This window comes from Macaca mulatta, chromosome 16 (genome assembly GCF_049350105.2).
Source record: "Macaca mulatta isolate MMU2019108-1 chromosome 16, T2T-MMU8v2.0, whole genome shotgun sequence".
Lineage (NCBI taxonomy): Eukaryota > Metazoa > Chordata > Mammalia > Primates > Cercopithecidae > Macaca > Macaca mulatta.
Genome location: NC_133421.1, coordinates 83,386,513 through 83,412,072, shown reverse-complemented (window position 1 = coordinate 83,412,072; position 25,560 = coordinate 83,386,513). Strand labels below are relative to the sequence as shown.

The window sequence follows — 25,560 nt, the reverse complement described above, 5'->3', positions numbered from 1 at the left end:
CTGGTCGAGTCATCCCCCAGCTGGGAGCAGCGGGGCTTCATGTAAAAGTGTGGAGCCAACCAGAGCAGGGAGAGGGGGTGACCTAGGGAGCAGCCACGTACAGGGATGCCCTGGCCCATCCCTGAGTGTCCTACGCCACTCTGCTAGGCCTGGGAGGCCCAGGCATGGACAGGAGGGCAGGGTACTCTATTGACCGTCTGCAGGATTCTGGAAGGCTAAATGACATGGTGATAATCAGCTCAGCTCTGGGGTCCAAATGCCACTTCAAATCTCAGCTTCACCAGACAGGGGTGACCATAGGCATGGTTTAACCTCTTTATACTCTGTCTTCTCATCTGCAAAATGGAGTAGTAAAGGAATTATTGAATCCTAGAATTGCCGTGAGCACTAAAGCGGATAGCTAAGGCAAGAGTTTGGCACGGGAGACAAGCTCCACAATGTCAGCTGTGGGGTTCCTTTGGCATCATCTCATCAAGTCCTTTGACCCCAGATGGAACAGGAACCTGGGAAGTTTTGAGATCCTAGATTATTCTATCAAAAGGTGGCTTCTAGGTCTCCCGGCCCACACTTCTCCAGGAAGTCCATCTTAGCCACCCCAGGTCCCACTTCATTGTTCAACAGCATTCCCCGAAAGGAAAGCTGTGTTCTCCTCCCAGCCTAAGTTGTAGGGAGGTGAAATGCCTTCCCCTGCCCCCTCTAAATAGTAGTTCTGGGTCTTCTGGAAACTCACCAGCAGCCACTCTGGATCCCTGTGGCCTGTGGACCCGCAGCGTCACTGTCCCCCGGGGGCTTCTGAGAGACACAGCGTCTGGAGTCCCCGCCCAGGCCTGGGGAGTCAGAACCTGCCCCTGGACCAGATCCCCCGAGGATGTGTGCATGCAGAGAGCGTGGGAAGGCTGCTCCATGCCTCCGAGGAGACCACAGTTCTCTCTCACCACCGTGACAAGCCTCAGCGATGTGTCCCTGGGAAATGCGAGCTACCTGCAAGTAAATTATTGTTAATAGTTACAGTACCAACATTTGCAAATAATGTCACTTTTGAAAAAGGAAATTAGAGCTGACTCGAAGTTATTCCTATCAAGACATCACCCTTACGTCTCCATTCTAACATGCTTTCTTGAAGGAGAATTACCGTCGTGATGCACACGCACGGGGGACCTCATCAGCAGGTGTCCACTAAGGAGGGAGGACCTAACCCACCCGTCCTCCTGAACAGCAGTCCTACCCACTGTGCTCCCAAGAGACCGTCAGTCAGATGGTGTAGGAGGCAGAATGGCCCCAGGCAGCCACATCGATGCCTCCTTCTCGGAAATTCTTCCTTACGTTGGTCTGCAAGACGCCCCCTCTGGAACTCTTACCCTTCCTTGCTAAGTCTCTGGCTGCACATGGAATTAGCCCACCTCGTCTTTCACAGGACACAGCTGTTCCTTCCCGTTGCTGCCGTAACTAATTGCTACAAACTGAGGGGCTTGCAACAACAGAAACTGATCCTGTCACAGCTGTGGAGGCCGGACTTCCAACAGCAAGGTGTCGGCGGGATGCGCTCTCTCCAAAGGTTCTCGGGGAGAATCCTTCCTTGCCTACTCCCGGGCGTCCCTTGGTTTGGGACTGCCAAGCTCTAATCACTGCCTCTGTCATCTGTGGTTTTCTCCTCCTCCCTCCCAAATCTCTCTCTGCCTCCCTCTGTCATGACACCTGCCACTAGATTTGGGGTCCCCCCGAATCCAGAATCTCATTTTGAAATCCTTAACTCAGTTACATCTGCTAAGATTCCTTTTCCAAATAAGATCGCATTCACAGGCTCTGGCAAGCAGGACGCAGACAAATCTTTCGGGGGCCACTAATCGACCCACAGGAGGTCCATTCAAATATTTAAAGGCATGCTCTCAACCAATTGCCTCTTCTCCATGCAAAGACAAATCCCAGAATCCTTCAGTAGATCTTCCATGTGATCTACTGTCAGCCTGACTGACACCCCTGGCCCTGGGCAGAATGTCTGTCTCCTCTCAGACAAAGGACTTGAACAATTTTTTTTTTCTTTTTTTTTTTTGAGACAGAGGCTTGCTCTGTTGCCCAGGCTGGAGTGCAGTGGCGCAATCTTGACTCACTGCAACCTCTACCTCCCGGGTTCAAGCAATTCTCCTGCCTCAGCCTCCCAAGTAGCTGGGACTACAGGCGTGCACCACCACACCCAGCTAATTTTTTGTATTTTTAGTAGAGACGGGTTTTCACCATGTTAGCCAGAATGGTCTCGATCTCCTGACCTCGTGATCTGCCTGCCTCAGCCTCCCAAAGTGCTGGGATTACAGGCGTAAGCCACCGCACCCGGCCAAGGACTTGAACGATTTTAACCTGGTAGGGTAGGATGAGCTATGGTGGGCAGTGGGTGGTGTCACTTAGGTAGAGAACTTGAAAAAGGAGGTTCCCAAAAGCAGGGCTGGGACGTGGGTGAGGCAAGAGAGGTGCCTGGAATCTAAGGCACTGCTCTCTTTCAGTCTCATGCAGGCAGGCCCGTGAGTGTGAGTGCTTACATCCATACCCTGGGCCTCGCTCTCCTCTCCCTAGCCCCGGCCTGCCCTAAAGAAGCCAGCTGGGGGACTTCCAGGACCTCTCTCTGGAGAAACGTTCCAGAACTGAGCCACCCACCGACATGAGTGAGCTTCCTGCGAGAGTGAGGGGGGACTCCCTGAACCTCTGCTGGGTGCTCCCCACCGCTGCCACACCAGGTTCCCAGGGGTCAGTCCCATCCCTGCCTGGGGCAGAGTCAGGGAGAGTCCTGGGAAGAGGAAATGGCACATGGTAAAGGGTTTCCTTCCCTGAGGGTCTCAGCCACTGTACCTTATTCACCACGCATGGGAGTATCCAGGGATGGTGCCCCCTGGGGTTGGCCGGTATACAGGTTCTGCGGTCGTTCCAGGCATTTCTCGGCAAACCACCGCCGAAGACTCAGACTGTTTCATGGACCTGCACTTGTAAGCCCCTCCGGAAGCTGAGGGTGAGTCCTGCCTGGCGTGGTGCCTACCCAGCCTCATCCAGGTAGCCGCTGGCACTGCAGCTTAGGAGCTTATGGCTGGTCCCCCAGCCTTCCTCCCCACTCAGCCTCCTGGGCTCTTTTAACAACCCTCATTTGCAGAGCTGTTCTGAAGTTTTGCAGAGAACTTTTTACCTCTCCTTTAATGGGACCTTCACAATGACCTGGACATTTATTCATGAGCCCATTGTACTAAGATGACCCTGAGGTGAAGGCAACAAATCTGCTGCCCTGGGCTCCACAGCTCAGAATCTGGGGTCAGGACTGGTCTCTGGGTCCATCCTCCCAGTGACCTGCTCTTCCTTTGCCAAGCATCTTGGACTAGACGTGCAGCAGGAGTGTCGAGTGAGTCCAGGTTAGGCATCAGCCTGCGGGCACAGGCCTGGTTACCTAGAGTTGCCTCTTTTGACCGAGAGGAAGAATTCATGAAGAGCCAGCCTCCCGGCCTGGCGGGCAAGGGTTTCACCTGGTCATCAGACTTTTTTTTTTTTTTTTGAGACGGAGTCTCGCTGTGTCGCCCAGACTGGAGTGCAGTGGCCGGATCTCAGCTCACTGCAAGCTCCGCCTCCCGGGTTCACGCCATTCTCCTGCCTCAGCCTCCCGAGTAGCTGGGACTACAGGTGCCCGCCATCTCGCCCGGCTAGTTTTTTGTATTTTTTTAGTAGAGAGGGGGTTTCACCGTGTTAGCCAGGATGGTCTTGATCTCCTGACCTCGTGATCCGCCCGTCTTGGCCTCCCAAAGTGCTGGGATTACAGGCTTGAGCCACCGCGCCCGGCCCATCAAACTTTTTTAAGAGGCACCAAGGAAGCAAATAGCAGGTGGCCAGGCCAGGATGGACATGGTCAAAGTGAGTCAGCTGGTTTCATGGAGCTGCTAACCCAGCCGCCACCCTCTCCTGCCTTCCAAGTAGCAAATTCTCTGGTCCTCCTCGCAGTCAGCTTGTACCTGGGTTGCTCATTCTTGAAGAATGCTCGCTGCTGGGCCCGCCTCTGTCTCTGAGATGAGGCCAGGAAAGCCGGGGTGGTCTCACTCTGTGTCCTGGTTCCACCACACCCGACCCCCAGGACAGCTGAGAAAAATCTGCAACCTTTCACAGCTGGTTGACTTTCAGCACAAATGGGCAGGTGCCTAGAGCAGCCGGCAGGATCCGCTCATCTGAAACCACTTGGGAAGCTCCAGGGAATGGCTCTCCATCCAAGCTGGCAGGAAGTGAGGTGGGCCTCAGCCTGGGCCCAGATTTGTCAGGGTAAATGCCACCTGTGGGAACTCAGGCTCTGCCTGGCAGGGGCCCTCAGAGCCATTCTGAGGTGACTCTTGCTTCTGCTGCCAGCAACGGCGGGTTCCATCTCAGGGAGGGCAGGGAATCAATCCTCCATTAATTCTCAGGACTGGTTCTTTAAGCCCACCTGGGTTTAGTCCTTGATTTCACTATTTACTGGGTGACCTGAAACCAGTGACTCAACCTCTCTGAGTGCAGGCATCCTTCTCTGTTAAGTGGAAATAACCATAGAACCTCCAACCTTACAGGTTGTTAAAAGGATCACACTAATTGATGGATGGAAAAGTACTGGTAATGTGTAAATGCCTGGCAAATGCAGTTACTGGTTGTTTTTGGTTTTTTTGTTTGTTTTTTGTTTTTGTTTTTGTTTTTTTGAGACAGTCTCTCTCTGTAGCCCAGGCTGGAGTGCAGTGATGTAAACTCAGCTCACTGTAACCTCTGCCTCCTGGGTTCAAGTGATTCTTCTGCCTCAGCCTCCCAAGTAGCTGGGATTACAGGTGCCTACCACCATGCCAGGCTAATTTTTGTATTTTTAGTAGAGATGGGGTTTCACCACGTTGGCCAGGCTGGTCTCGAACTCCTGGCCTCAAGTGATCCACCCGCCTCAGCCTCAAAGTGCTGGGATTACGGGTGTGAAAATGTAGTTAGTGTCATTATTGTTGTGATGGGAAGCATGCCAAGGGGCAGCCAGCAGCCATACCCTGCCCACTTACCCACCTTTCTACTCTCCTCACGGTCCCCCTAATACCACGTTTCATAATGCCAAGGCTCACTGCTACGGTTATGAGAAGAAATGGGTCCCCTCCAAATTCATATGTTGACACACTAACTCCTAGCACCTCTGAATGTTACCATTTTGGCGACAGGGTCTTTAAAAAGGTAATCAAGGCAAACCAAGGCCACTGAGGTGGGCCCTAATCCAGCACGACTGGTGTCCTTATAGGAAGAGGATATGTGGACAGAGACATGTGCAGAGGGAGGACCACGGGATGACACAGGGAGAACACAGCCAAGTCACCAACCCTGCCTACACCTTGATCTCAGACTCCCAACCTCCAAAACCATGAGAAAAGGACTTTCTGTTATTTAAGCCCCCCAGTCCGTGGTGTTTTGATAGGGTAGCCCTAGGAAAAGGATACCGTTATGTGACCCATCGTAGGTTCTGGAAAGCATGTGTTCTGTAGGACATCAATAGGGCTTGTGTAAAAACAGGATTCTGCAGTGAAATCTGAGAACCACTGGGTCGAGCATAGCTCACCAGGTTTTCTTTACTGGAAGCCTCCTCACAGCCATGACTGTGCTCATGGGTGTTCTGAATCCCTAGGAGGGGAGAGATTGGGGGCATTTCCCACCCTTTCTTGAACATGGAGTCCTCGCCATTGCCAAGCACAGGCTTTGTGTTCCGCAAAACAGGCCTTGGCAACATGCTGGAAGCCGAGACCAGTTGGGGTGGGGAGAAGGCATGGGGGCGGGGTAAGACCCCGGGCCCTCTGCCTGTGCTGTCGAGTCCCTCCATCTCCCTTATCAGACAAGCAGCAGGGCCAGCCAGGAGTGCCACGTTTTATGGCTCTATCATGTGTGAGATCTTGCCCATTAGGGAGAAGCTGTCAACACAAAACATAGATTTCAAGATACACTTTCTACTCCAGGATTATGAATAACCCCTTCGATCATTAGAACCAGAGCAGTTTTTAAAAAATCCAATTTGTTTCCCACTTCAGAACCCATTTAGTTTGCTTCCTGCCCTCTGGGTTGGGGAGGGAGGGCTGGAGGCTGGAGCCTTCTAGAATCCTGGCTCCGGAAACCTTGCATCCCCCAGAAATTGTGCAGGTTTTTCATCTGAAACCTTGATTTTCCTAGGAATCATCTGCTATCCATTTCCTATAACCCAGCTGTGTATTTCTGTTGGAAGGTATTCCCTTTATAATCAGACAGAGCTGCAGGGGGCCCTGTGGAGTGGGCAGCATCCCCAGAGGGTCAGGAGGAGACATTCCAGACAGTCTCCCAGCGGAGAAGTTTGGGAAGGTGCTGATTTCATCTGTCAAGTCGTAAAGCAATGCACTAATCCAAAATTAAACAAAAACAAAAATAATCACCAGGCAAAGGAGTGTGAAAAATCCCCATTTCTGTCTCTCCCTCCTCATCAGCGATGGAAACCGGGGCTTCCTAGAAGAAATGATGCATTCCCCACCTCCCTCTGTTTGTGCTGCAGTGAAAACTGACACGAGAGATTCATTGGAACATGTGCCCTCGTTCCACTCTCAGCCCACCACGGGGACGGGAGCTGTTCATCTTTTTGGCTCTGCTCACAGCCTCCAGAACACTTGTGAGGGGCACCTTGCGGGTGCCGTGGTCGGAGGAGGCCCCTGGAGCTCTTCCAGAGGCTGGCACTCTCCGCAGTTGTTGCTCACCTACCTGCTCAGGCCAGGACAGGCCGGAGTGGACAATGTCTTCCCAGGAGACTGAAGCTGCTCTATCACTCACCAAACCCCCTCATCTGCTGGCCTGACCCTGTGCTATGCTGGAAATAGCACTCGAGGCGGACATCCTCTCTGACCTGGAGAAGGGCAGTGCCCTGGAAGGAGAGGGCACAGAAGCAGCTGTTTACATAACCTCTGAGGGCTGCGATGGGGCAATGGGGTGAGCAGGAGAGTGACAGGAGCCCGGGGCAGCTGGTGACCCACCCCTGGAGGCATTTGTGAGGTGTCGGAAGAGGGGGCCCCTTGAGCAGGGCCTGCAGGGATGGCTAAGAGTCCATCAGGCAGATGAAATGATTTGCTTTCCTCACACTTACCAAGCTTAGAAATGACCTCCTTCGTGCATGTGAATGACTTTATTCATGTGTATGACTCACCTTCTTCATGCATGTGATGATCTTATTGTTTTCGACTCGCTTTTATGCATGTGATGACCTTATCCATGTATGTGACTCACCTTCATGCATGTGATGACCTTATTCATGTAGCTGATTCGCCTTCTTCATCCATGTGATTACCTTATCCACGTATGTGACTCACCTTCTTCATGCATGTGACAACTTTATGAATGTGACTCACTGTTCGTCTTCCCATCCCCCTAAAATATAAACTCAATGAGAGCAAGACCTCTGTCTACTTCTTTTTAATCAGCATGTCCCCAGTGCCTAGCTCAGTACACAGTAAGTACTCAAAACTACGTGTTGAATGGTTGGGAATGAAGGCCAAGGGAGAGTCAGGGTGGGAAGGACCTTGACAGAGAGTGACAGGTGCCTGCCCCATCCCCCCAATCTTAACAGGAATCACCCCCCGACTTCCCACCCTGACAGGTCCCAGGACAGCCTCACCAAGAGCTGCATGGCCATGAACCATTCCCCTTCATAACTCCCAGATGCACCAAGATTGCCACGGAGAAGGCCCAGATGAGGTCCCTGGGCTGTATCCGCTTGCCAGCAGGTACAGAGCGGCGGGTGGGGTCCGCTGGCTGGCCCTGCCACGCACCCCTCAGGCTCCCGCTCCTGCCTCCCCGAGCCTCATGCCTCCCCGAGCCTCAGTCCTTTTAGCTCTCATTTGTAAGTGGGCCTCAACCCAAGCGCAAGATTCAGCGGGAATCCGGCCGGGTTCCCAGACGCTTAATTGGAGCTGGGCTCTTCATTACCCGCACACCTGTTCCCCAGCACCATATGGTCTGAGGTAAATAGTCTATAATTGTTTATCCAGAGTCCATTCTGCCGTGAGTGAGTGAGTGCGGGGCCGCCTCCACCGCCACCTCCAGCTCCCCCGCCATCGCCCTTGCCACTGATCCCTCACCGGGCTGCTGAAGGACGAAGCCCCACACAAGGTTAAAGAGTTTACAGCTGTCCCGGCAGAGCCACCTTCCATGTCCGGGGGCCCCCCTTGGAGCAGCTTCTCCTCCAGCTCCAAGGAAAAGTCCCTGCCCAGCTATGCAACTGCTGGGAGCTTGGCAGCCGGGTCTCCCTGCCCTTCCAGCGTGGCTGAGCAGCCGGGCCCCTCGCTAGCACTGGGATCATTTATCTTTCCCCGTGGAGGCTGGAGGACATCTGAGAAGGGCCTGGGCTTTGGACCTGGACGGCATGGGCCTCGCCTGTATCTCCGCGCTGCCACTCTCCAATTTAGTGGCCTCAGGTGAGTTTCTTCACGTCTTAGGCTTTGGCTGCTGCGTCTTCCAAAAATCAGGACATGATTTTTTTCTGCATCACGTGGTCGTTCGCAACAGAAGGCGTTAATGTTCACGGGGTACGTCCTGTTGGGTCAGCACGCTGCCGTGTGCTTTAGAGATAGGGCCTCTTGGAGGAAGGCGCTTTGATTATAAACACTTCGCAGAGGAACAAAGTCAGGCTTAGGCTGGTGAACCCACTTGCCCGGTGCTACCCCAGCCAGAAACTGGGGGAGCTGGAATTCTAACCCAGTTCTGTCGATTTTGGAAGTTGATCTCCTGACCACCATCCTATATTTACATGATGAGATCATGCATTACAGAGGCCTGGCCTGGTGCCTGGCATATAGAAGAAAATCAATAAATGCCCATTCTTTTCTCTCTGCCCTTCCTTCAGTGGACAGATGCCCCTGCCACCACCACTCAGGCTTTTGGGAGTCATCCAGAGCTCCGGGCTGCCAACGTGCCCTCCCCCAAGATACAGTATAAATAGAGCAGAGCCCAGTCCCCTCCCCAGTCCCCTTGCCTTTGTTCCTGGCCAGCCCTACCAGGAAGAAGTAGCCCTTCCCCACCGTGCAGCTGATCCCCAGATGGCCCTGGACCACCATGCAGCCAGGCAGGAAAAGGGGGAAGACAGGACGGCAGGCAATGCCCCAACAGAGCTGAGCTCTCAGCCTTGGAAGGAGTCAGATGAGTCTGTCTTAAGAAAGAGCAAGGGCCCCTGAGCATTTTGGGGGATCTGACTGAAAGCATGACCCCGTGCAGGAGGCAGAGTGCTCGACACCTTGGGGGAACCAGAGCCACACGAGAGCCTGGACACTCGGAGCACCTGGGGCCTCTCTTCAGGGGCACAGGAGAAGGCTGCTCTTCACCATCTCACCACCTGAGTTTTTCCCTTTCCTGCCCAGAGCTCCTCTGCCCGCCCAGAGCTGCTCTAGGTGGATGGATGGCTTCCCCAAGCCCAAGAGAACAGATGCTGTGTCCTCTTAATCTGCACGGAATTGGTCTTTAATATGATGAAGGGCTTCTAGACCTTTCAGCTCTGACGGATCCCCTATATAGCAGAGTCACTGGCTGTTACCAGAGGCTACCTGGGCAGGCAGGCACCCTCGGGTGGGCTCAGAGACTGTCTCACCCCCAGCCAGTCGGCAGCAGCTCCCCCAGCCCAGAGGAAGGATGAGACCCAAGTCCTATCCTTCGAGACACTGTCATCCCCCTAGATAGACAGACAGCAAGTTCCCAGTACACACACTCATCAGTCCACAAAGAGGAGCTCCACACATGAAGCACACGGCCACAAGGAAGCCAGGAAACCAGGGGGAGCAGAAACAAGCATTGCTGGAGCCTGTGGGGTAACTGGGGAAGTCTTCCTGCAGGAGGTGCCCCCAGGGGCCTTGAGAGCTCTGATCCCCTTGAGGTACCTGCTGGCTCTGTGGAAGGTAGAGAATCAGGCAGGAACGAGAATTGCAACCAAGAAAAAATAGATATGGAAAAAAAAAAAGAAAAGAAAAGCTTTTCCTAGCAAGTTTTCCATCTGCCTATGGGGAGACCCTTTGAAGAAGAGCCTGGGGCCGGAGCAGCAGCAGCAGCCACCCCTCCCATCTCCCGGAAGGGGAAGGAGTTTTAAACAATACTTAAGCTGCTGTATAAATTGGCCCCTAAGGGTATGCCATGTAGCTCTGCCTTGGCCTGATGAGCATGGGGATATCTGCAAGCCCAGGCATCAGGCAGGGCTGCTGGAGTGGTCAGCAGGGTGCCCGCTGCCCTCGGCATTGGAAAGATGCGGCGTCCTGGAAGCAGGAGTCCCACTCCCCGGGAATGTGAGCCTCTGAGGAAATCTCTGTCACTCAAAGACTTGGAGGGCCAGGTGCGGTGGCTCACGCCTGTAATCTCAACACTTTGGGAGGCTGAAGTGGGCAAATCATAAGGTCAGGAGTTCGAGACCAGCCTGACCAAAATGGTAAAACCCTATCGCTACTAAAAATACACAAATTAGCCGGGCCTGGTGGCATGTACCTGTAGTCTCAGCTACTCGGGAGGCTGAGGCAGAAGAATCACTTGAACCTGGGAGGTGGAGGTCGCAGTGAGCTGAAATTGTGCCACTGCACTCCAGCCTGGGCAACAGAGTGAGACTCTGTCTCAAAAAAAAAAAAGACTTGGAAACCAGACTCAGGTGTTCTGGTCGGGGTCCTGGGTGAGGGTCGGAGCCCTGGATGAAAGGGAAGGAAGGAATGTGTCCTGGACTCCTGTTCTACGGCTGGACACGGGACCAGGCACTTTATAGACACTCTCTCATCTAATCTTCGAAGACCTTCCTGCTAGTTATCATTGCTACTCCCATTTCACAGATGAGAAAACTAAGGGCCAGAGAGATGAAGTCACTTGCCCAAGGTCACAAAGCCAGAAGGGGCCAGAGCCGGCATTCGAACCCAAGCCATATACTGTGCCTCTCTTTGAACGTTCCACTCTGGTTCAGGAAGGTGGAGCAGCTGGAGACAGTCCCCAGACCTTTGCAAACTGTCCTGGACTTTGTGGCACAGCCTCGAGCCCTGAGGTGCAGGGGACACACAGAGCTGGCAGGGTTTGAGATGAGGGAGAAAGGCTGTTCTCCCAGGCTCGTTCTCTTATCAGAACACCTGTGTCCAGCTTCAAAGCCATGGCTGTCATTGCCAGGGCCCCATCCACACCTCCCGGGCAGCCAGCGGGCAGCACATGGCACAGGCATCTGGGACTCACCTGAGGGCTTCTCTCAGCCCAGGTAGGGGCCGAGCTCAAGGGACTGGGGAGTGAATGGCCCTGGAAGCAGCCTCGGCCAATGTCAGATGGACTCAGAGGATGAAACCTCCAGCTGCCAAGTTCCCCAGTGGAACTGGGCCCCACTGCCCATGGCAGTAACCTTCTCAGTAGCACAGCATCCTGTATTCACTTCTTCCTGTCCTCATCTCCTTCCCCACTCCCCTAACCTAGTACTTCCCCAGATCACCTCCCAAAGAAATCAATGCATACAACCCCTTGTCTTGGGTCTGCTTCTGGGGGAACCCAAGCTAAGCCCTCCCCTGTGCACCCTTCCTGCCCCCATCCCTGTGCCTTCGGTCCACCTGACCCCCATGCATCAGGAGAACGAAGGTAGGTTTTCTCCTCAAGGAGACAAAACTAATAACAAGATCACAAGCAACCCGAAGACACAGACATCAAATATTACACACCCGGAGTGAGATCCGTATCTCTCTATCTGGAGCGCCGTGCTTTAGAGTGACGGCGCGGCCGCCGACCCTCTCATTGATGAAGTATGTTATAAGTGCTAAGTAATAATAATACTGTAAAATGCCTCAGTGCTCAAGCATGAGCTCTGAGCTCCAGATAAAATGCTAGACAGATAGATTAGCAGGCGGAGGAAACGCTCCAAAAGCCATCTCCCCACAGCTCCCTGGGCCTAACAGATAGGTCCAATCAGCCCACTTCAATTACTACTTGGGGACTAATAGCCAAGAGACTGATTAAATCCCCTGTCCAAGCGCCTGTGCTGTGCAGAGCTGGTGACAGCAGGACAGCAGGACAGGTGAGAACAAGGAGAATGAGACGGGATGGGGGCGCGTGCAGGTCGTCTGAGCAGATCTGGGCTAATCCTACTGCAGTGCCCCATCTGTCCTTACTGAGCCATGTCCGAAGCCCAGGCCACCATCCCCCAGCACTGGCTGGGCCCAGAGCAGGGCTGGCCATCCTCTGCCGTCCTCCTTGGCTGACTCCTCTCCACTTTCCATCAGGAGAAAATGCGGAGGCTGAATGAGGCCACAGAGAACCAGAAGGACAGCTGATTTGCTTGTCCTCAGAGGATAATGTGGGGGAAGGAGGTGGTTTTGCCTCAGAACCAAACCCAGGTGGAGGTGAGCACCAGGCAGTGAGGCCTGCCTCAGAGCGAAAGGCAGGAAGAGGGAACAATGGCCAAAGCATTAGACAAGGGCCCTTGAGGACTGTGAGCCCCAGAGGCTAGAACTTGAGTAGGGGGCATGAGAAATGCAGAGAAGGAGAGGTTCCAACTCCCAGAGACACTGCCTTCCACGGGGCGGGGGTGGGGGGCCAGTGAGAGCACCCCAGGAGCCACAGCTGGGTGACTGTCAGCCTCAATCTCCACTCGCCCCCAGACACCTGCTCCCCGTGCCCCATCTGTTCCAAGGTAGGAAAGGTCAGAGTGACAGCTGTCGCTGCAGTGGGAGGGGCAAGGCCTTCCCCAGTGGAAATGTATCATGTATGTCCTGCTGAGCCGGGGAGCCTTTTTTCATATAGGGCCTTTGACCTTCAGAAAAATATTTGAATCAAGGAGTGCGGGAGGAGGAAGAGGAAGAAGAGAGAAAGGGGGGTGGGAAGGAAGAAGGGAAGGGGAAGGAGAAAGCCAAGAGGAGAAGGAGGAGGAAGAGGAGCAGGAGGAAGGAGAGGAGGGAAAGGAGAAAGGAACAAGGAAGAGAAAGAAGAGGAGGAGGGAGAGTGTGGGAGGAGGGAGAGGAAGCAGAAACAATTTACGCTACATTTTATATTTGAGAGAGAACACAAGGAAACGTTTGATTTTTTTCCCTAGTCCATCTGAGAACAAAATAGTGTGAATGTTGCTGAACATGTGTTTTTTAAAAATGAAAAACAGAGAATGTAAAATCGTATCCAGGCCTCCCAACAAGCAGTATCTGAACGCTCACAACTGGGTCTGCCGCTCCCAAGGGACAGGGCTGTGTGAGGGAGGAGGCGGGGAAGGAGGCTCCTTTGACAACAGGCTAGGAAGCCTCTGGGTGCCAGAGACCATGAAGCCGGAGGAACTCGCCCCTCCTTGTTGAAGAAGAACATATAAATGCTCCACATATGGAAACTCAACTTGTAAACTCTCATTACTCATGAGCCGGAGGTGAGCAGATGGGAAATGAAACGGCACCAGCAGCGGGCCGGGGAGCCCCAGTGTGAGTGTGAACCGGTGTGCGCCGGGAGGCCGAGCCTGGGAGGGGCAGCCAAGGGCGAGAGAGGGCGGGAGGAGGCGGAGGTGGGGCCGCGGAGCAGGAGCACGAGCAGGAGCAGTGCTTGGAGGCTGTAGCCGGAGAGGTGGGATGTGGGAAAGAGACCAGCAGGGAGGGGGCCGCTCACCTGCAGGTGGGCACAGCGGGAAACATGAGTGAGGGGCTCTTTCTTCCCTTTCGTTCCAGAGGGTCTGAGAACGAGGAGGAGCAGTGCAGAACGTGGATGGCAGAGCAGACCTCGCCTGGGCCAGGTCTGGGCTCTGCTGCCACAACCCAGGTACATCCCATAACATTCCAAATTCCTCCACAACCCTCTTTTGTGTTTTCATTCTAAGAGAGGAGGCGCCAGACTGGAGTCCTGCTGCGTAGAAACAGGTCTCTGGCTCTGCCTGGGGGCCCCTCTCTGCTTTCTCTCGTGTTCCTTGCTCTTCCTCCCGTGTTCCTTGCTCTTCCTCCCATGTTCCTTGTGCTTCCTCCCGTGTTCCTTGGCTTCCTCCCGTGTTCCTTGCGCTTCCGCCCAAGCTTCAGAAGCCTGTGGTCACCTCAGTGGGATATGGGGCTTGGCACATGAATCTGTTTGCTAGGGCCGTCATGACAAAGGTTCGCAGGCTGGGAGGCTTAAACAACAGAAATTTGTTCTCTCGCAGTTCTGGAGGCTGGAAGTCCGAGTCAAGGTGTTGGCAGGGTTGGTTTATTCTGAGGCCTCTCTTCTCCTTGGCTTGGAGGTGGCTGTCTTCTCTGTGTGTCTTCACATGGTCTTCCCTTTGTGTTTGTCTGTGTCCAGATCTCCCCTTCTTAGAAGGACACCAGTCATACTGGATGAGGATCCACCATCATTTTAGCTTGATCGCCTTTTTTTTTTTTTTTTTTTTGAGATGGCATCTCACTCTGTTGCCCAGGCTGGAGTGCAGTGGCACGATCTTGGCTCACTGCAACCTCTGCCTCCCAGGTTCAAATGATTCTCCTGCCTCAGCCTCCCAGGTAGCTGGGATTACAGGCATGCACCACCATGCCCAGCTAATTTTTGTGTTTTTAGTAAAGATGGGGTTTCCCCATGTTAGCCAGGATGGTCTTGATCTCTTGACCTTGTGATCTGCCTGCCTCAGTCTCCAAAGTGCTGGGATTACAGGCATGAGCCACTGCGCCCTGCCTTGATCGTTTTTTAAAGACCCCCATCTCCAAATGCAGTCACATTCTTAGGTGCTGGGGTTGGGTGTCCACATCTGGATTTGATGGGGTTGCAGTGCAGCCCATGGCAACAACCAGCAGAGGAGATGCATAACAAGGGTAGGGTGGGGAAGGTAAGAGGCAGGGGTTTGGGAGGCTGAGGCGGGAGGATGACTTGAGGTCAGGAATTTGAGGCCAGCCTGTCCAACATGGTGAAAACCCATCTTTACTAAAAATGCAAAAAAAAAATTAGGCGGGCAGGGTGGTGGGTGCCTATAATCCCAGTTACTTCGTCTCGAAAAAAAAAAAAAGAAAAGACAAAGGAGGCAGGGGCCAACTGCACAAACAGACCCTCTTTTAAGCCCTCAAGTGATGGTGCTAATGGTCACCAGGACAGAAAGTAGGCAGCCCCTCATTCGGGTAGACCCCAATTTATACCTCCTGTGGCTTCTGTTTCTCCTTCTCCTCCTGCTTGGGCAGGGCCTGCTGTGTTCTGCCACCCTAAGTCTCAGGCAGCAAGTGGGACAGAGGTCTGAGAAGCAGGGGACCCGGCTGTTGTTGTCAACAACCCCCTTCCACCTTCTCCCATCCTCAGGGCTCGGCAGGGAGCGGGGAGAGGGCAGGACCTTCAGCCTAAGTGGCAATGATTGCTGGGGAGACTCGAGGCCAAGCCACCGAAAGTGAAGGGAAGAAGAAGGGAGAAAAGGCCAGGGATACTTGGTAAAGCTCAGAAGAAAGGAAACCGAGTCCATCTCTGCCATATCCCGGCTGTGGAGTGCTGCACATGCCTTCCAGTGTTTCAAACCCTCATCACCACCATGAATGAGGATGGCATCATCAGTGGCTCCATTTTCAGAAGAGCAAACAGAGGCCCAGAGGGGTCTGGTGACTTTCTAACACCATAACCAGCCGGTAGAGGACTTGTAGTTTGAACCCAGGTTTGTCCGACTGGCCAGCTTCCTTTCTGCTGCCTTTCCTACCCTGCACTGCCAGGCTATGTCTGTGTGGTAGGTCCCCAAGCTGGAGGGTGAGCCCCCGAGGTTACCAAATGTCAATATCAGGCAGATCGTCAATCCAGGACCTCAGGGAAGGTTTAGAGGACGGCACAAACCGGAAGTCAGAAGTGAGCCCAAAGCCAGGAAACCCAGGATGACGGAATGCTGGAAGAACAGGTGGTCTCCCAAATCTAAGAGGAAAGGCTAATTTGGTCAAAGCCCCAGTCATGGGAGCCCTGAGGTGTGCTCTCGAAACGCATCTGAGCAGGTCTTGCCCTAACCCCACACAGTTGCAGGCTCCCTGGGCCAGGCAGTGAAGGTCAAAACCATGCTTGCAGCATGATCTGAGTCCAAATGAGGGGAACACAAAAGTGAGTCCTGAATATCTCAAGTTCTCTCAATTAAGGGAGATGCTGTGCTTGGGGGATCAGCCAGGTCATAGCAGAGAGCAAGAATCAGTTGAAGATGCAAACTTAGGTCACCCAGCACTGACCTGGCCCAGCCATTGCTCTTGGAAGCAACACACTGTTGGGTGACCGGGAAGGAAGTTCTTAACAAGAGCTGGGATGGAGCTGTAGTGGGAGGGGATCACACATCTCCTCCGGAACGGCTTCTCGGCACTGATAACCGGGTGGGGACCCGAGGCCAATGAGTGAGCTTTCTCTCTCTAGCCCATCTATGTCCAGGATAATGATGATGACAATAAGACCAGTGTCAGGCTTCCTGGGTTTACTGCATGACCTTGGCCAAGGGACTTAACTTACCTATAGCTTTTCTCATCTGTAAAATGTGATAAACACAGCACCCTCCTCACTGATGAGTCAACCCAGGCAAACACCTCCCAGCCTACCTGGCCCACAGCAAGCACCTCTGAGCGTTAGCTGTCAGTGCGTGCAGGGGACGGATGTTGTCCCGCCCTCCCAGCAGCTGGTAGAAGATTCCTCTTAGAGCGAAAGAACTGCCTTGCTTTTGAAAACTCGTTGGTAAGGTCCCTGGTGGAAGAACCTAGGGCTTCATAACCCGATGGGGGATGAACTGCTCCATAAAAGACAAGGCAGGAGTGTGTTGGTTGCACTGGAAGGGGAGGGAGCACAGAGCCAGGGTCAGGAGGGTGGGGAAACCAGGGATTGCAGAAGGCTGGGAAGTTGCCCAGGGATTGCAGAAGTTTGGGAGGTTGTCCCCACCCTGTACCCCTCGAGTCTCACTAAATTCACAAAATTCTCCAGGCCAAAGGATGGTTCTGGGGAAAGGGTGAAGGGCTGTGTCTTGTATCTGCGTCTGCCCATGTAAGGTCCCCAGTGGCCTCAGGCAGATACTGAGGTTTGAAGCAAGCTTTCCTAAATCTCCAAGGGGTGGGGGATTCTATATTCACCACTGGGCTTCAGCTGGATCAGCTAGAGGCCAAAAAAAGTGAGCCACACAACAGAGCCGGCTTCCCATGGACGCGTCCGAGGGGGAAACCAGCATCTCAATAAAACTAAGTCAGCTCCAACCCGAGGTCTCTGCCCGCTGGCTGCAACACAGCCCTCAGCTACCACCCCATGTAAGTGTTGTTGCATTTCAAACAGCAAAGACAGTTGGATGTCAGAGATGGTTTCAGTCTCCGACTTTTATGGAATTCCCAGTGCGAGAGCCTCCGGGCTCAGGCAAAATTTCCCCAGTGGCAGCGCTTTGCTCCCAACATGCGCCTCGCCTCCCAGCCTCCCCACTATTGAATCCAGCGTGATTGTCTCTGGGGCCCATAATGGAATTTTATCAGGGATTCCTATAACTGGATTGCTTATTTGCAGCCTTCCGCCAGCGGCAGCTCCAGATAAAGAATGCAGAGTATGTGCTTCAGTGTCACAAACTGTGCCTGGCCACCATCCATCATCCTGTCAAGACATCACTCCAGACAGCCTGGCTTCAAGCAGAACCAGGTTGGGGATTTTCCTCCCAAGAATAACAAACAGCAGCTAAGTCAGGTTAGGGAGCCCCTACTTCTCCGCCATGCCTTCATTACAGATGAATGGATTTCAGGTTTCCTCATGTTGTCCAGCCAGTCCCCCTCCGTTTCCTCAGGGTCTGGAGCAGCAAAAGTCACCAACCCTCATCCCGTTTAAGAAGCCTTAAATAAGTCTTCTTATTTATGTCACAATAAGTTTATGCAACCCTTGGCAGGTAGGATATGGAGACTGGAATAGCAAAAATTCTTTGCAAGTAGAGAGCATTTATAAAATTCATCCATGTATCTTATCCCATTGATCTTTATGGCCACCCTATAAGGCAGGGATTGTATTCCCCAGTTGCCAGTTGAGCTGAATGAGACTGAGAGAAGTTAAGTGAGTTCTCCAAGGTCACACAGAGTCAGGGGAAGTCGGGATCTGCACCCAGTTCTTTCGACTCTAAATCATGCACTCCTGGTACTCCTTATGTTTCAGCTATTTTTCCTTCCCCATATTCCTCCTCTCCTCAAGCTGTGTCTCTCGGTTGCTGTCTGTCTTTCCATACCTAGTCCCGAGCATGCAGTGAGGGTCTGGCCATCTCAGAAGCTGCATGGAGGGAGGGGCTGGTCATCTCAGTGGCTGCATGGAGGGAGGGGCTAGCCATCTCTGTAGCTGCATGGAATCTGGGTCTGGCCCTCTCAGTGGCTGCATGGACTGGGGGACTGGCCATCTCTGTAGCTGCCCTTGGTCGTCTCCGAAGAGGCACTGATCATCAGTGGGTCTGCCCTCCCCTCCTCTGAATCATAACCAACCGGGATCAGCGAGGCTGGAGCTATGAGGGGGTTGCTTAGAGTGATCCAGTTCTTTTCTTTGATCTGTTAGATCCAGGAGCCAGCTGAGGCCAGCACAGTTCTCTCCCCTGTGAATGTGACAATTGGCCTGGGTCCTGATTCCCCACATCCTGCTGCCTAACGTGATGCACCCATCATCTCCAACCAAGAGACAGGGATCAGAGATTCAACATGTCAGCAAACTACAACTCACCCGCATGCAAGCCAGCTGTCCAATGGGAATTCTTCTGATGGAGCGATGGGGTGGACTGAGGTTTTATACTTGCTTCCTCCAGTGATGCAGAGCACTATTTCCAACCCGAGTAGTCCTCTGGCTCCCAAAATGAGGGAGAAGAGAGGAGGAGAAGGAGGAGCTAAGCTGCACCCATTGTCAGTGAGCACAGGTGCAGGAGAGAGGGGGTGCCAGACACATCTCCACCTCCATCCCTGGATCTGTGATTGACAGGTACTCGTATAATTCATACAGGCCAAAGGGGACGAGGCAGGCAGAATATCAGCCCCCTAAAGACACTCATGTTCTAATCCCTAGAACCTGTGAATGTTCACCTTATATGGCAAGAAAAGGATTTTATAGATGTGATTAAGTTTAAGTTCTAAAAATGGAGAGGTTATCCTGGATTATCTGAGTGGGCCCCATCTGCAATCACGAGACCGAGGCAGAGGCAGATCTGACCCCAGACAGAAGAGGAGAATGCAGCAGCGCCCGCAGAGGCAGAGGCTGGAATGGAGCAGCCCCAAGGCAAAGCATGCTGGCCACCATCAGAAGCCGGAGAACGTGAGGCACAGACGCTTCCAGGGAGCCTCCAGGGGAGCACAGCCCTGCTGATACCTTGATTTGGGCATTAAGACTTATTTTGGACTTTCGGCCTCTAGAACTGTGACAGAATACGTTTCTGTTTTTTACACACTTTGTGTGTAAGACTGTGTTACCGCAGTTGCAGGAAACTCACACCAGGGACTAGAGCAGCACTGTGGTGACCACTGGTGCTGGCAGATCTGTCAAGTGGACCAGGCCCTGGTTCCAGAAGTGAGGTCCTCATGCAGAGGAGAGGACTGCACACCTGGAAGGGAGGTGGTGATTAGGTAATGAACAGTTCTTCCATTCCTGTACCAATTGAACAAGGCAGTCCCCTCTCTCCTATTCACCCTCATCCAGCCTCCTCCCCACCAACCCCATCTACCTCCCTAGAGGGCACTTGCATTCACCTTGCCACTGCTCTGGTGTATTTGTTTTTGCACTGCTATAAATAAATACCTGAGCCTGGGTAATTTATAAAGACAAGAGGTTGAATTGGCTCATGGTCCTGCAGGCTGTACAGGAAGCATGGCGGTATCTGCTTCCGGGGAGTCCTCAGGGAGCTTTTACTCATGGTGGAAGCCAAAGTGGGAGCAGGCATCTTACATGGTAGGTGCAGGACCCAGAGAGAGAACAGGGATGTGTCACACACTTTTAAAAACCGTATCTCACTAGAACTCACTCACTGTCTCAAGAACAGCACCCAGGGGGATGGTGTTAACCCATTCATGAGAATCCACCCCCATGATTCAGTCACCTCCCACCAGGCTCCACCTCCAGCACTGGGGATTACATTTCAACCTGGGATTTGCGTGGGGACACCGATTCAAACCACATCACCCAATATTTACCCATGGGATTTGGGTAGGGACACTGATTCAAACCATATCACCCAATATTTACCCATGGGATTTGGGTAGGGACACTGATTCAGACCACATCACCCGATATTTACCATGGGATTTGGGTAGGGACACTGATTCAAACCATATCACCCGATATTTACCCATGGGATTTGGGTAGGGACACTGATTCAAACCACATCACCCGATATTTACCCATGGGTCTCAGCGCTTCTGCCCTCTCCCCTGGGTGTCAATATAGGCTAAGTCTATGGTCTGTCCAGGAACCCAAGCCTGGAGCAACCCATGGGTCTCAGGGCTTCTGCCGTCTCCCCGGGGTGTCAATATAGGCTAAGTCTATGGTCTGTCCAGGAACCCAAGCCTGGAGCAGGGGGCCTGACTGTACATTGTAAGTCTGACATGAATGGTAAGTGTCCACCTCACTCCCCACCACCTCCCTGCATGGGAGGTGAGGGGAGCCAGCTCACCTGCTTCTTCCTCAAGGCCCCACTGAGACCCAGGACCAGCCCCAGGGTCTTGTGAACTCTCCCTTCTTTCCTGCCTGTCCCCACCTGCCACACACACATACACACACACACACACACACACACAGTCAAAGGTTAAGAGGCTCTTTCTTTCTTTCTCTTTCTTTCTTTCTTTTTCTTTCTTTTTTTTTTTCTTTTTTTTTTCTTTTAGATGGAGTATTGTTCCATCTCGAAAGAGATTTCGGCTGCAGGCTGATCTCAGCTCACTGCAAACTCTGCCTCCTGGGTTCAAGTGATTCTCCTGCCTCAGCCTCCTGAGTAGCTGGGATTATAGGTACGCTCCACCACACCTGGCTAATTTTTGTGTTTTTAGTAGAGACAGGGTTTCACCATATTGGCCAGGCTGGTCTTGAACTCCTGACCTCAGGTAATCCACCCGCCTCAGCCTCCCAAAGTGCTGGGATTACAGGCATGAGACACTGTGCCCGGCCAACAGGCACTTGTTAAAGACCACATCCTTACAGGTGGAGAGGGTGCCTGGAGGGGGTTACCACAGAGAGAAGAGGTGGTGGGCAGAGCTGTTCACCTGAAGATGGCACGCACATAGCCCGGGGGCAATAGTGGTGAGTAAGGGGGGCGGGGCAGGAGGGCATCATGGGACTCAGCTTGAAGATGAAGAGTGAGGGAATAGGAGGAGAAGGAGGGCCAGGGCCACAGGAGCAGAGTTCAACATAGAGAGAAGCCAACCAGGAGTGCAGGATCAGGTGCCTGCGTAGTGACCCCTCCCGAAGGAGGAAAAGGTGGTCTGCAGAGGAGATGGGCAGGTAGAAACCAGGCAGCCTTTGGAGGTGCCTGGCAACAGGGAGCAACAGTGGAGTTCATGTGAGGTGGCTGGGCAGCTGAAACACAGTCCAGAGAAGCCCATTCATTAATCATTCATTCATTCATTCATTCATTCATCCAGCAAAACACTCACTGGGCTCTGACTGCATTGGGCTAGGCTCTGGAGATACAGAGATGGGTGAGAAGCAGTCTGTGATTTCCAGATATTTGAGCCAGGCAGAGAGATGGCAGTGCTACCAGTTCCACTGTGGGAGGCTGGCCAGGTTCAGTGGGTACCAACTCAGGTGAATAGCTCTGTCCTCCCCTTCCTCTCCCTGTTGCACCACCCTCCAGGCACCTGCTCTACCTGAGGAGACATGGTTTTGAAGAAGTGCCCCTTAACCTTTGAGTGTGTGGTGAGTGGGGATGGATGGGCATCCAGTCTCCTGGGGGTGGTAGGAGAGCACTTTCTCGTCATAGTGACTCTCAACCTGCATCTTGAAATGTAATTCAAACTGAACATGCAAGCAAGAGGTGCGGATGGTGCAGGCAGATGGTGTCCCGGGACCAAGCACATTGGCCTGAATGCAGCTGCTCCCTGTGTGGCTGGAGCAGCAGATGGAAGGGCCATGGGCTGCGCTGGATGCAGAAGGATGCTGTCCCAAGAGGTCTGGACATTCTCTCAGGGGCAATGCTGACGTTCTCTCAGTTTCAGGTGGAGCAAGCTCCTTTTTGTGTTTTATAAAAGTAGGAAAGATGCATGGGTGAGAGGAGGGGTGGGCCCAGAGCAGAGGGAGGGAGGGAGATCACACACCATGCATTCCAGAAGGGGGTGACATCACCCCCAAAGTGGCAAAATTGGTTCTTGGGGGGGCTGCCAGAAATCTTACCCTTTATGTTTAAAGGCATAAAAATACACACAGCATAGAAACAGACATGCAGTCTATCTGTGGCATTGCAGGTTCATAGAGGCAGGCAATTAGGAAAAGACTTCTTGACAGGGAATAATGAAAAGAAGATTGGCCGACACTGACCTATGCTGTGCAGGTCGGGGCCACCGCCGCAAGTCAGAGGGGAGACGAGGGATAGGAGGGTGTGGCCAAGGAGTGTCAGGAACGACTGTGGTAGAGGATGAGAAATGGAGAGAGGAGAATCTGCATAAGCCCCATGCTTCTTGGGTCTGGGTGACTGGGCTGGGGGAGGAAGGGGAATGTAATTTACCAAAAGAAAGCTTGTTACGGGGAGAGCTAAGGGTGTACCAGGATGAGTGGTGACCCTCTAAAATGGCATGTCCACCCGGAACCTCTTTATTTGGAAATAGGTCTTCCAGTTCTAATTAATTAAGATGAGGTTATATTGGATTACGGTGGACCCTAAATCTGGGGTCTCAAAAGCTGATGTCTTTAAAAGGCCATGTGAAAACACAGAATGACACACAGGGAAGAAGTCCTTGTGAAAACGGAGGCGGAGGCAGAGGTGATGCAGCTACAAGCCGAGGAACGCCAAGGATTGCCCGGAGCCCCAGGAGCAAGGAGCGATCCTCCCTCGGAGCCTTCAGAGGGAGCACTGCCTTGCAACACCTCGATTTTGGATTTCCAGCTTCTAGAACTGTGAAAGAATAAATCCCTTGTTTTAAGTCTCCCAGTTTGTGGTACTTTGCAATGGCAACTGCAAACAGCTGGTTCTGTTTGGGTCCCTTGGTTTGGAGGTTCCTGTGGAATGTGCAGCTTGACGGATCCAATAGAGACCTGCAGTTTAGGGAAGCAGTGATGGGTGGAGACACTGATTGCTATAAGCATGCAAGCAGCAGTGGGAAGAAGGAACTTAGCTGAGATGATTCAGGGTGAGAGTGGAGTGTGAGAAAGGCAGGGGGATCAGGACCAACTCCAAGGAAATACCATTCAAGGACAAGCATGAAAGAAGCCCCCTTAAAAGGAGACATCAATGAATGAATAAATGGGGAAACAGAGAGAATAGTGTCCCAGGACCTAGGGAAGGAGAGAATAAAAACCAGCAAAAACACTCTGCAGTCCCAGAAGCAGCCTCACTCAGTGCTGGGATCCTTGGGAAGCTGCTGCAAGGAGTAAAAAGCTGTGGCATCTGTGCCCAAGGATGTCACAAAGGGGCATGAAGCCAAAACATAAGCAAGCAAACTTCAAATCACCCTCAAAGAGTTAACTATCAGCACAAGGCTACAGGAGAAAAAAAAATGATGTCTCAAGGCAGCACAGTGCATGATTAATTAACAAATGAATTGCACAGGCTAAAATTATATAAGAGTTCAGAGGACAGAGAAAGCACTTAGGATTTCAATTGTCAGGGATGGATTTGCTGAGAGGTAAGATTGGACCGGAGTTTTGAAGGAGGAGGATATAACTTGTACAGGAAGACATGTGAGGAAGAGCTGGTTGGGAACTGCCAGGCTGGGAGAGGAGTTAAAAAAAAAAAAAAAAAAAAAAAAACAAGAAATCAGGGTGCATTTGGGCAGAGGGCAGACAGGGAAACTGGTGCAAGGAGTGGGTGCTTAGGGGTGAGGCTTGGAGGTTGTGGTAGAAAGGGGTACCTGAGGGTTTGTAGGTGAGACCAACAGTTCCAGACTAAGTCCTGCCCTGGTTTGGACAAATAGAAGATTTTAAACAGGGAAGTGATATGTCCAAAGCAGTATCTCAAAGTGAATCTGCTGGTAGGATGAATTAGAGAGGCGTAGAGGGAAAGAAGATAAGTCATTGGTTGGGGAGGTCATGAACAGTGAGTAGATGAGAGTGCTGGTGGCAGGAATGGAAAAGAAGCCAGTGGATGGGAAAGAAGTTTCTGGAGAAGAATCGATGGACAGGAAGACTCGAGGTATGAGACAGAGGAGCAGAGAGGGACTAGGGGGACTTTGTCTGGCAGCTGTAGTGCTCAGACTCTGGGCTGGGGAGCCCCAAAGCCACCCCACACCTACCCACACAGGAGTACTTTTTCTGTTTGCTTTTATTTTACTTTATTTTGTTTTACTTTATATTTTGTTTTTGCCCTGGTGTGGGACCAGCAGGGCTTGAACCCCAGAGTTCTACTCAGTAGCAGCATCTGGGACGGTGTGGGGAGCTCTGACTCCTCAGGCGGCCTCGTGAACTAGGTGGCACCCAACTCTGCCCCTCCATGCGACCCTCAATGGAACTGCCTCCTGCACAGCCTGCAGGGCACGAGCTGCCTGCTCCTTATCTCCCACAGCGCCTTTTGCAATAAACAGACAGAAGCGGGAATCAGAAGAGAGAAATTCATTCTCATTTCTTCTCCTCAATTCAGAGCTCTATCTTGCCCACAGCCCTATTTTGCAATCTCTCCTCTGGCACGTTTTAATATTTATAGCTGCATGGACAGAATGTGGAGTGTGAGGGCTTGTCAGCCTCAGGAGCAGAGACTTAGGAGAGCTGTCACCCACCTAAGGCCCCAGGGATCTTCAGGAACTGCCACCAGGGCCATCACTGGGCAGCCTCACCTGAGAGGGCCCTGGTGGTCATCTGTTCACTCCCTGTTCCCACCCAAGTTTCACCTTCATGTTGTTGTTCTCTACCATGTCCCACATTGCCGTGAACCCAACCCCAATTACCTTACTGCTTGAATGAGGACCAATTTTCCTTCCTTCATTAAAATATTCTTCATTGGTTTATTAGTTTTCTATTGCTGCAAAAAAAAAAAAAAAAAAAAAAAAAAAATTACCCCATAACGTATTACCTTATAATAACCCACAGTTATTATCTCACAGTTCTTTGGGGTCAGGAACCCAGATATGGCTTAACTGGGTCTTCTGGCCAGGGTTTCTCACAAGGCTGGAATCAAGGTGTGAACTGAGGCTGAGGTCTCATCTGAAGGCTCAACTGGAGCCAATCCACTTCAAACCTCATTATGTGATCGTTGGCTGGATTCCATTCCTTATGGGTTGTTGGACTCAGGACTTTTATTTCCTTACTGGTTGGTGGTCAGAAGCCACCCTCAGTTCCTTACCACATGGGCCTCTCCAACATGGCAACTTACTTCATCAAAGAGCATATCTTAATCAAGCAAGAGGGAGAATGAGAGACAGAGTGCCTGAAAGAGAGAATATAACCCAGTCTTTTAAAGCCTAATCTCCTAGAACTGTTGCTGTATTCAGTTCACTAGAAGCAACTCAGTGGGTCTGGATCGCACTGGAGGAGAGAGGATGACACAAGGGCATGAATCTCAGGAGGGTACTT

The 25,560-nt window shown here is 52.4% G+C and overlaps 2 long non-coding RNA genes across 2 annotated transcripts; both read right to left on the bottom strand.

Annotated features, from left to right (window-relative positions):
- Positions 1-239: 239 nt before the first annotated feature.
- Positions 240-13,753, bottom strand: LOC100427284 (uncharacterized). Its single transcript, XR_013406495.1, has 5 exons — positions 13,588-13,753; positions 6,233-6,372; positions 5,570-5,917; positions 731-977; positions 240-335 (listed from the first exon to the last, which is right to left on the bottom strand). It is a non-coding gene; the product is annotated as an uncharacterized LOC100427284 (long non-coding RNA).
- Positions 13,754-24,424: 10,671 nt separating this feature from the next.
- Positions 24,425-25,260, bottom strand: LOC106994127 (uncharacterized). Its single transcript, XR_003723872.2, has 3 exons — positions 25,126-25,260; positions 24,936-25,009; positions 24,425-24,559 (listed from the first exon to the last, which is right to left on the bottom strand). It is a non-coding gene; the product is annotated as an uncharacterized LOC106994127 (long non-coding RNA).
- Between the last annotated feature and the right edge of the window lie 300 nt (positions 25,261-25,560).